Source organism: Phalacrocorax carbo, chromosome 4, assembly GCF_963921805.1.
Source record: "Phalacrocorax carbo chromosome 4, bPhaCar2.1, whole genome shotgun sequence".
In the NCBI taxonomy this organism is placed as follows: domain Eukaryota; kingdom Metazoa; phylum Chordata; class Aves; order Suliformes; family Phalacrocoracidae; genus Phalacrocorax; species Phalacrocorax carbo.
In genome coordinates this window covers 25,773,419-25,783,146 of record NC_087516.1, presented here as the reverse complement: position 1 = coordinate 25,783,146, position 9,728 = coordinate 25,773,419, and the positions used below count along the sequence as shown (strand labels likewise).

The 9,728-nt window shown below is 42.6% G+C and overlaps 1 long non-coding RNA gene across 4 annotated transcripts; it reads right to left on the bottom strand.

The window, feature by feature from the left end:
- Positions 1 to 676: 676 nt before the first annotated feature.
- Positions 677 to 9,710, bottom strand: LOC135313045 (uncharacterized). Of its 4 annotated transcripts, XR_010372612.1 has the most exons (5): positions 9,400 to 9,710; positions 8,129 to 8,206; positions 7,777 to 7,902; positions 4,821 to 4,885; positions 677 to 2,807 (listed from the first exon to the last, which is right to left on the bottom strand). It is a non-coding gene; the product is annotated as an uncharacterized LOC135313045 (long non-coding RNA). The 4 variants fall into 4 exon arrangements; XR_010372610.1 differs by lacking the exon at positions 7,777 to 7,902; XR_010372611.1 differs by lacking the exon at positions 7,777 to 7,902 and having other exon boundaries at positions 4,834 to 4,885.
- Positions 9,711 to 9,728: the final 18 nt, after the last annotated feature.

Here is a 9,728-nt window from a genome sequence, read left to right as displayed (position 1 = left end):
ACTTCAAGTTGTAATTTCTTTGGTCAGGGTTTTTTCCTCCAGATGAAGATTAAAGTCTCCAGGGACTCTATGGAGGCAACATCATAGCTCAGAATGGCTGTTTCCGTCTTGACATTGTGTGGACACATTAATAAGCTTTTTTTCCTCCTGTTCAGCTTTAGCAAATTTGAACTTTATTTTTATCAAGCTCCTGAATCATTACTATGTATTTAATTACTTTTCTCTATTTGCTTTTATCTTCCTTCTACATTTATGGTCAAGGCAATTAGATACCAAACAGCATCTGCTAGAAAGAAAGGTTGCAGAAGGTACAAGAACAACTTTAATATTCCTGTACTCCTCTGGTACTTATTCTGTGATAAATCTTACTATGTTTAAAGTAAGATGACTACTTCCAGTATAACGCTCCTAGCTGAATATGATTCTTAATGTGCGTATTTGTTTATCTGAAAATGTAGGAATTAGTCCTGCTCTTACTTACAGTAGTTTAACACTAATTTCTCCAATGTTTTTCCTGCCTTTGATTTATATTGTTATTTGTGAAATCAGAATCAGGTCCATGGGGATTGATTCATCCTTTCAGGATACTGCCTATTTCCATTATGGCTGTGAAAGACAGATTCAGTTTAAGAAAAGGTGGTCATTATTATGAATCACATCATTTCAGCCCCAATTCAATGTTACGAGAATCACTTTGAGTTGTTCAATTCATTGCAGGCTAGGATAAGAAGACAGTCATTGTAATGCTCAGCAAACTGCAAACAAAAACGATCACTGAACTCCCCTGAACCAGGACATCTAAGGGTGGCTCTCACACAAGTCTTTTCCCATGGAGCAAAATGGAAGGAGAGAGAGAAAACACAAGGTCATCCAAAACTATTTTTTCAGTCTTTCAATGGTTATGTTCTCAAACTTCCCTATTTCACTCTGTGTAGTTTCAACTCTATGTGGCTGAATGAGATAAGGCAGGGCTTCATGAAACCGAAGAAACAAACTCTGTTTAAAGGGAGAAAGCTGCTGTAACAACACTGAGACAGTTCATGAATCCATGGAAATTTTGCAGAATTGTTCATATAATATAGAAGCGTTTAATAAAGTAGTTTGTTAAATACTAAATTATCACTTTGAATTTTTTCAGTACTTTTGGTTCATCAGCATTTTATTTCAGAATTTCCTTTAACAATATTTAAACCATTCAAAATACTTGAGGTGATCAGACTCACGCTGAAATATTTTAATTAGATGTAAGCATTTTGTGATAACAAGCATCCTGACTGGCTTTTGGTGGTTGACTGTATTCTTGAATCACCAGAACTTTAAAATAGCTTTTTCAAACTTACATGATCTTTTAGAAGTCACAAATGAGAGAAAAAAAAAATTTATTTGCTTGATTCAGTTCTACAGAGGGATGTTAAAAGTTATGTGAACTGATGGGCTCCTGGGAATGGCTTTGGTAGTGAGATGCCCATGATTTTGGGACTTGCAAAATTTACTGTTCAAGGCGATGTTTGGTCTCACTGAAGTTCCTGAAGGTTGGGGAGGTACATCTTTGGACCCAGCTGGTGGAGGGGTACCAATGCCAGTGGAAGGCTGAGGGTGTGCTCTTGCACTCAGCACCAAGAGCAGGTGAAGGCATCCCAGACGGCAGAGACCAGAATCACAACTCTGGCAATGCTTCTGGCTCCTGCCCAACCCATGCCCCACCCCACAGCTCATTTCTGCAGGTGATACGTACCCATACCAAACCTTAGAATAAGGGAGCCATCATCCCTGCACACTGCTATTAGTATAGATAGAATTAAACATAATCTTAACATTTTATTCCCATCCCATAACTACTGGCTACATTTCCGACATCTGTATCATTTGGCCAGGATGCTTCTCATCCTGCTTCTCATGCATCTGTTTGTCCTGGCACCCCAGTCCCCACTCACGATGTCAGCACTGCAGCCATCAGCACACATAAAATGCATGGCATATTAGTTTTGTAACTGCAGATACGAAGTGTGACAAAATCAATGGGAAAGGTAGAGTGGCTTAGCATGCCATTAATGGCCTTGGGTTGTAGTACAGCTGATCTTTCATATGGTAAATGATCCAGATCAGGCCACAGAGACCTTTAGAAATGCATAGAGTTTATGGCGCTCTGGGGTACTTATCCTTAGAAGAAGCAACTGTGGATCTGAATGCATTTTGCAGTGTATCTCAGAGTAACCTGTAGATGTAAGGAAGAACTGCAGGCACACATAGGGCTCAATTTCAGTCTGTACATTGCAAGGCAAAGCAGCTGCTTTTTGGGGGTGACTGCCCAGCCATCCAGTGTTTAATTTCTGCACCGGTGAAGAGGCACCACCTAACTAAACAGCAGGTCTGTGTACCTTTGCGGGTCAAGGTCTATAAGAGTTTCCTGTGGATTTATTGTAAAATAATAGAATGCAAAATTGGTGCAACATGTGCAGCTCTTGTCCTGTTCATATCTATCTTCAGTGTGTCTCTTGCTTTTTTGCCCACCTAAAATCTCCGCCATCCAAACAGCCTGACAGCCCGTGGTTTAATGAAGTGAAGCTGGGGCTGGAAGTATTTCTATTCATCTACTTTTTCTCCAGCACCTGTAAAGTTAAAGAAACAACAGTGTCTGAAAGGGCAGGGTCATTGTTCTTACTCCCTCCTTTCCCTGGAGAAGAATGGGATGCAGCTCTCATCTTGGGTTTTTTGACTACTTGGGACTACTTTGCAGACACCCCGTTCTCTTGTTTCCTCCTCTTTTTCTGGGCTTTCTCCTTTTCTGTCACAACTTTGGTGGAAACCTGTTGATATAATAAGGAGAAATATTCACCCTTTTGGAAAGCACAACCATGTAACCCCCAGGCTTTCGTAAGCACGCTGGCATCCTGCACGCCTTCCTCCTGTCTAAACATCCTGTGAAAGGCTTGTAAGCTCAGGGACCAAAGGGTGCATGAGGATGTAGCTGTCCAGAACCATTAATTTGACCAAGTGCAGAGCCACGTGCATGCAGTGATTAATGATGAACGTATCTTAGAATGACAAAATGGTGTGGAAGCTCCTCTGATAGCTGCAATGCCTCAGAGAAAACTGTTTTAATTTATTGTAGGTTTTACACTGATAAATAGTGGTTCCTTTGCACAGAGCCCTCCCTCTTTAATTCCTATTTATCTTTTCTGCTAAAAAACATGACTGGAGTTTGACTTGATAAAGAAAGGAAATTCTTCAAGAGAGTAAAATGTCCAGTGTCACTTGGTATCAGATGATAAGAAAGATGACAAACCTACTGAAAATACTTATATATGTCTTTTAACCAGCTGTTAATTTGTGTTCTGTGCAGAACACTTTTAACACATTGACGTGGAATGAAAAATATTTGAAACAAATCCCTGTGTGTACTGAAAGCTAGAAAATCGACTAAATACATAAAATATGGTTTGGTGGGGGGAAGGTGTTCCCTTACACTTTTGGCAGATGGTTAAATCCATAGAATAGGAACAAATATAGACTTAAACTTCACTGAGAAAGCTGGAAATGTACTGCTCTGTAATACAATTTTTCTTCCAAGAGAGCACAGTAAACTCCTCTGATGGCTGGATTCTCAGCTTTATAAATAAAACTCACAATACAAAAATCACAAGAAGGTTCACAAGTCCAGTCTTCTTTTTCTCCATGCCTTTTTGGGTGGTCTCAGAAATTATGTTCTTGATTTTTTCCACCCATAGCAGGGTGGAAACAGGGTGGAACAGGGTGTTGAATCTTTAAGAAACAATTGTTTCCTTTAAAAATTCTTGCTGAGTATTTGAATTGAACAAGCACTCTAAGAAACAAACGACTGATTAAAAGGCAAACTATATTCAGTTGCATTGATTAAAAATTGTCAGTAATTTCATTGTTACATCTTTGAGAAATAATCTGAAATCACTCCTAGATGATTGAGACTTCAATTTGTAAAGTGGAAAGTAAATTAGGACACAGAAGCTCTGCAAAAAGGGAACAAAATTAAATCTTTCAGTCCTTCAATGTAAGAGTAATAAAGGAATATAGAATCTGAGGTTATTCACAGAAGTAAAGCACTTCTGCTTTTGGAGCCTAATATGAAAATTATTTTTTTTTCAGATTAATGGTTTGTGTAGTGAGACTAAAATGCCATCCTGATTTGGCTGAAAATATTGGGAAAGTTGTACTGAATTCAGTGAACCACCTTAAGAAATATTTTTTAAATGGTTAAAATAACTCTTATTTTTAAAAATTATATATTTTGGTCCTTTTTAAGGGGAGCTATTGAAGGTCAGACTTAGTTAAATTGATTTTTCTAATTATTAATGAAATTAAATAAAATATAATATTTGACTGCCCCCCCAAATGATTTTTTACTTTATATCCCCTCCCCAGACTTTTCTCTCATAGTATTGCACATCAGCTGCTGATTAATCCCATAACTCCAGTCACATCTGGGATTCTCTGCTCCCTACTTAAAGAAGAGAAAATATTTTTCCTCTGGGATTGGGAAGATGCAGAAATGTAAGCTCCCCTCCAGAAACCAAGAGTGTCATCTCAGATTTATTTTGGTATATGGGAAAGCAGGATTTATCCTGTGGTATTGTTTTATTTCTATGAGCGTGATATAAAAAAGAGGCTTTCTTGTGTATGCCAGCTGGAAAGGCAGTTTCAGTGTGACTGACAAGCATGTCACCACTGTATTAAGTAACGCTGTGTAGGTGGTGGGACAGAGAGCTCCCTAGTGTCCCCAAGGCATCTGCTGGGTCCCCCGTGGCATCCCTCTGGCCCCTGCATCCACTCCAGCCGGCACTCACCCGGTGCACTCACCCCACGCAACCTTCCTGTAGTGGACGTGTACCCACGTGTCCTCTGCTGCTTGCTGGGAAAAAAGGAAGGATGGAGAGTCATTAAAAACAACTCTGTATGACTTCAGAAGCCAACCTTTTTGACATTTATAGGGTTAAACCCAGAGATAGAGCAAAAAGGCAAACACCCCCTCAAAGATTTGAAGGTAAGGTGACTTTCTTTACTCAAAAAACTTCCACAAATTACATGGGCAAATATATGAAACTTCATTCTCAGGCTATAAGCCAGTCTCGAGCCATTGCCCTTCTGTGGTATCCTGCCTGTTCTGTACCTGCCTGCAGGGCAGATGTGAGTTCCTGAACATTTTTCACCTTTTCTCATGCTAACGACCAGGGCACCCAGTGGACCTGATTCGGCATGGCCAGTCCAGTGCTCAGAGCTCATTCTGGTTTTTTTTTGCTTGTGCAGAGTGGTTGGATGAGAACAATTTTGACTGTTCAAAAGTCTGTGTTGACTAGCCTGTAAAATGAACTTAACGTATCATATACCTATAGATTCACACATGCATAGTTTCATAGAATCATAGAATCATAGTCTGGTTTAGGTTGGAAGGGACCTCTAGAGGTCATCTCGTCCAACCCCCCTGCAGTGAGCAGGGACATCTTCAACTAGATCAGGTTGCTCAGAGCCCTGTCCAGCCTGACTCTGAATGTTTCCAAGGATGGGGCATCTACCACCTCTCTGGGCAACCTGTTGCAGTGTTTCACCACCCTCATAGTAAAAAATTTTTTTTCCTTATATCCAGTCTAAATCTACCTACCTTTAGTTTGAAACCATTACCCCTTGTTCTGTCACAACAGGCCTTGCTAAAGAGGTTGCCCCCATCTTTTCTATAGTCCCCCTTTAAGTACTGGAAGGCTGCAATAAGGTCTCCCAGCAGCCTTCTCTTCTCCAGGCTGAACAAGCCCAACTTTCTCAGCCTGCCCTCATAGGAGAGGTGCTCCAGTCCTTGGATAATTTTTGTGGCCCTCTTCTGGACCCATTCCAACAGTTCCATGTCCTTCTTGTGTTGGGGGCTCCAGAGCTGAACACAGTACTCCAGGTGGGGTCTCACCAGAGCAGAGTAGAGGGCCAGAATCACCTCCCTCTACCTGCTGGCCACGTTTCTTTTGGTGCAGACCAGGATATGGTTGGCCTTCTGGGCTGACAGCACACATTGTTGGCTCATGTCCAGCTTTTCATTCACCAGTACCCCCAAGTCCTTCTCCACAGGGATGCTCTCAATCCCTTCATCCCCCAGCCTGTATTGATAGCAGGGGTTGCCCCGACCCAGGTGCAGGACCTTGCACTTTGCCTTGTTGAACCTCATAAGGTTCTCACAGGCCCACCTCTCCAGCTTGTCTAGGTCTCTTTGGATGTCATCCTGTCCTTCTGGTGTGTCTACTGCACCACTAAGTTGGTGTCATCTGCAAACTTGCTGAGGCCACACTTGATCCCACTATGTCATTGATGAAGATATTAAACAGTACCGGCCCCAGTATGGACCCCTGAGGGACACCACCCATCACTGGTCTCCATCTGGATATTGAGCCATTGACCACTACCCTCTGGATGCAAACATCCAGCCAGTTCCTTAACCACTGAACAGTCCACCCATCAAATCCATATCTCTCCAGTTTAGAGAGAAGGATGCTGTGGGGGACTGTCAAAGACCTTACAGAAGTCCAGATAGATGACACCCATATCTCTTCCCTTGTCCACTGATGCAGCCCCTCTGTCATAGAAGGCCACTAGGTTGGTCAGGCAGGACTTGCCCTTGGTGAAGCCATGTTGGCTGCCTCACATCACCTCTCTGTCCTCCATGTACTTTAGCATAGTTTCTAGGAGACTCTGCTCCATGATCTTCCCCGGCACAGAGGTGAGGCTGACAGGACAGTAGTTCCCTGAGTCCCCCTTTCTACCCTTTTTAAAGATTGGCACAATGTTTCCCTTTTTCCAGTCACTAGGGACTTCACCTGACTGCCATGACTTTTCAAATATCATGGAGAGTGGCTTAGCAACTACGTCAGCCAATCCCCTCAGGACTCTGGAAAAATTCCCTCAGGACTTTTGCTACAGGAAGTACCTGCTAACTATGCAAAGAGAGACAGCTTAAGTAATACACCATCTAGAGCAATGCCATGCACTTTCTCTGGCACTCACAGGCTTTTACTGAGAAAAGGAATTTTAAAAAATGGTAGTTCTACAGTGTTTGGGAGATTGGCCCAAGCTTGCACAATGCTAATGCAACCTCTGACCTATGTTAAGGCCAGGAAGCTCCTGACCTGATATGGGTGCTCAAGCAGGGAGGAGGGCACAGAAACATGTCTCCAGCCCTTGCTGGTTGAACACAATGTGAGTCCTATGGCAGATGGAACACAAAGACTAGAGATGTTGGAAGGAGCACAAATGGAGTGATTGGAAAGGGATGGATCACTGTGCCCCCAAAGGCAATCCAGTTTTGGTAATCTGTAGGAGTTTATCATGACATCTTCCTGTGCCTACACTAGGTCTCTGCAGCTGCACAACCCCAAGAAGAGTCTGTACGTCACGATATGCCGTCAGTCTGCAGAACTCAGCAGAGTTTGGGTAGGAAAGCTCTCACGCGCTTTCCAGTCCTTCCTGCTTATTGTTGGTTTTCCATTACTCTGCTTCTGGATGGCCCTGAAAAACCACAAGAACTTCCTTTCTTGTAGTGTTTCATCACTTTGGCCTCAAAATGAAACTAACCAAAATGAAAAACAGCCGTATCAAAAAAAAAATCTAGTAAGCAAATAAACAAACAAAACCAAACCTTCAGAAACTCAGTTGATTTTAATTCTGTATCTGGTTTGGCCAAACTGTGCATTCATTTTTAGCTCTTTTCTTCCCTGTTGGTTCATACATTCTTCACAAGAAGAATCACATTTGCTTTCAGTCCCTTACCAGTCTCTGATCTTTACTTCTGTTTTGCTGCTGTTCGGCAATTGCTTTGCTTCTATGCTGCTGCTTATGTTGTAAAACCACACCACTGGTGATTTATGACTTAAACTCCAAGTTTTTGGTCTGCACCTAGTAAAAAATTATGATTTTTTTTTTCATTTAGGATCTGGAATACTTTTGTCACCTAGGTTGATGCTAGCATGAAAAGTTTTTTTTTTCTAAATCCACTGAAAAGTTTTGTGGCTGTACTGCCTCATTAAACACAGTTTGTATTTTCAGGCAGGTAAAAGGTCAGTCCTAAAAACATCACTTGAACAGAGGTGGATACGATCAATCAATAATTAACACTGTTTACCTCCAAGAAGTCCAAATTCCTGCATACAGAACACTTCTCTTGGCACATCAGGCTTGTCAGCTTCATTTTCAATTTTACCTGCCAGCAAGTGATAGAAACAAAATGAGAGCAGACATTCTGCAGTTTTTTGTGTCCTGGGTATTGTTTGTTCGTGGTACTAATTTTATAAAGTAAAGCACACAATAGGAAGTAACTAGGAGAAAGAGGGAGTTTCAGAGCAGGACTGCTGGGAAGGGCCTCTAGATGATTACTTTTAATACAGATTATTGAAAAATAAGCTGTTCTGTGCCAAAGGAAAGGTATTTGGGGGCATGAAAGAGGAGGTAAATGTCTGTATGCATGTAAAGGACAAGTGACTGGAAGCTGGGGAATCAAAGTGGGTTTATTCAAAGGAAAGGTACAGCCAGGCAAGGTTTTCCCACACTGCCTCCTATGTTAATGCCTGCCTGATCTTAAAGAATGACCATTTCAGGTCTCCTTGGTGCTGACCCCCTCCTGAAGGGAGAAGTAGACACAGCCAAGCCAACCCTGTGGTTGTGCAGGCAGCTCTATGGGCAGATGTCTGCCAGGAGAGCTCCAGGCTGGGCCTTCCAAGCCCCGCTCAGGCAGGACCTCGGGAGGGACTTTAACCCCAGCCCAACCGTGAAGGGAGAGTGCGCTATCCTCCCATCTGCGCCGTTCCTAATCTCTCACTGCTTTATGTTTTTAGCTTCTTTGTTTTCCTTGTCCTGCTGCCAGCAGGGCAGACAGTGCAGGCAGTCAAAGAGCAGCTGCCTACTGGAGCTCTGAGGTTCACATCACGCAGGCAGGACTGCCGAGGGAGAGTGAGCGAGCAAGGGGGTGAGATTAGGTGAAACATTAGCCACGTCCTCTTGGCTTTCCTCCAGAGCCTTTCAATTATTTCTTTATGTGCTGTTGGTGCTCTGCTTGTTTGGTGTTTAAAAGGTATGCTCTGAGAGGATTTCGCAATGAGCTGCCATTTTACAGTTCAAAACAGATGCAAGCTTATCACCTATGGAAATTTGTCTCCATGAACCCCTTCCTCTCCCCTCCCTTGGGGCTCACAGCAAAGCCACTCCAGGCAGATCAATCATGAGGACTATGTAATAGGCTAAAAATAATGCAAGTAATAAAAGTCTGGAAGCTGTTGCTCATTTTGGGATTTGAAGATTCAAATGTCAGTCAAAACCAATGACTCTAGAAGCTGAACAATAGTAGATAAGGGCCAAATAGTCTTCTAAGGGGATTAACACGACTTGCAATCCACTTACCTCAATGCCAGTTGCCAAACTGTGTCTCCTCAGTTTCCCAGGATGCAGGGAACAGGCAAATATGAATACAGTTTTTCAGGAGCGGAGTTTCACCCTAGATCCAGAAAAATAGGGTTGGAAGGCAAAGCGAGCTGTGCCTATATCACTCCTGACAGGTGCTTGTCTAACCAGTTCTTAAAGACTGGATGGAGACTCCACCAGTGCCCCAGGCAACCTGTTCCAGTGCTTCCTTATCCTTCCCATTGGAAAGCTTCTCTTTATCCAGATGGGAGAATGGGCTAGGTTCCTTATCTACCTGTCCAGCCACATAAAGGCAGAGTGGCATGTTG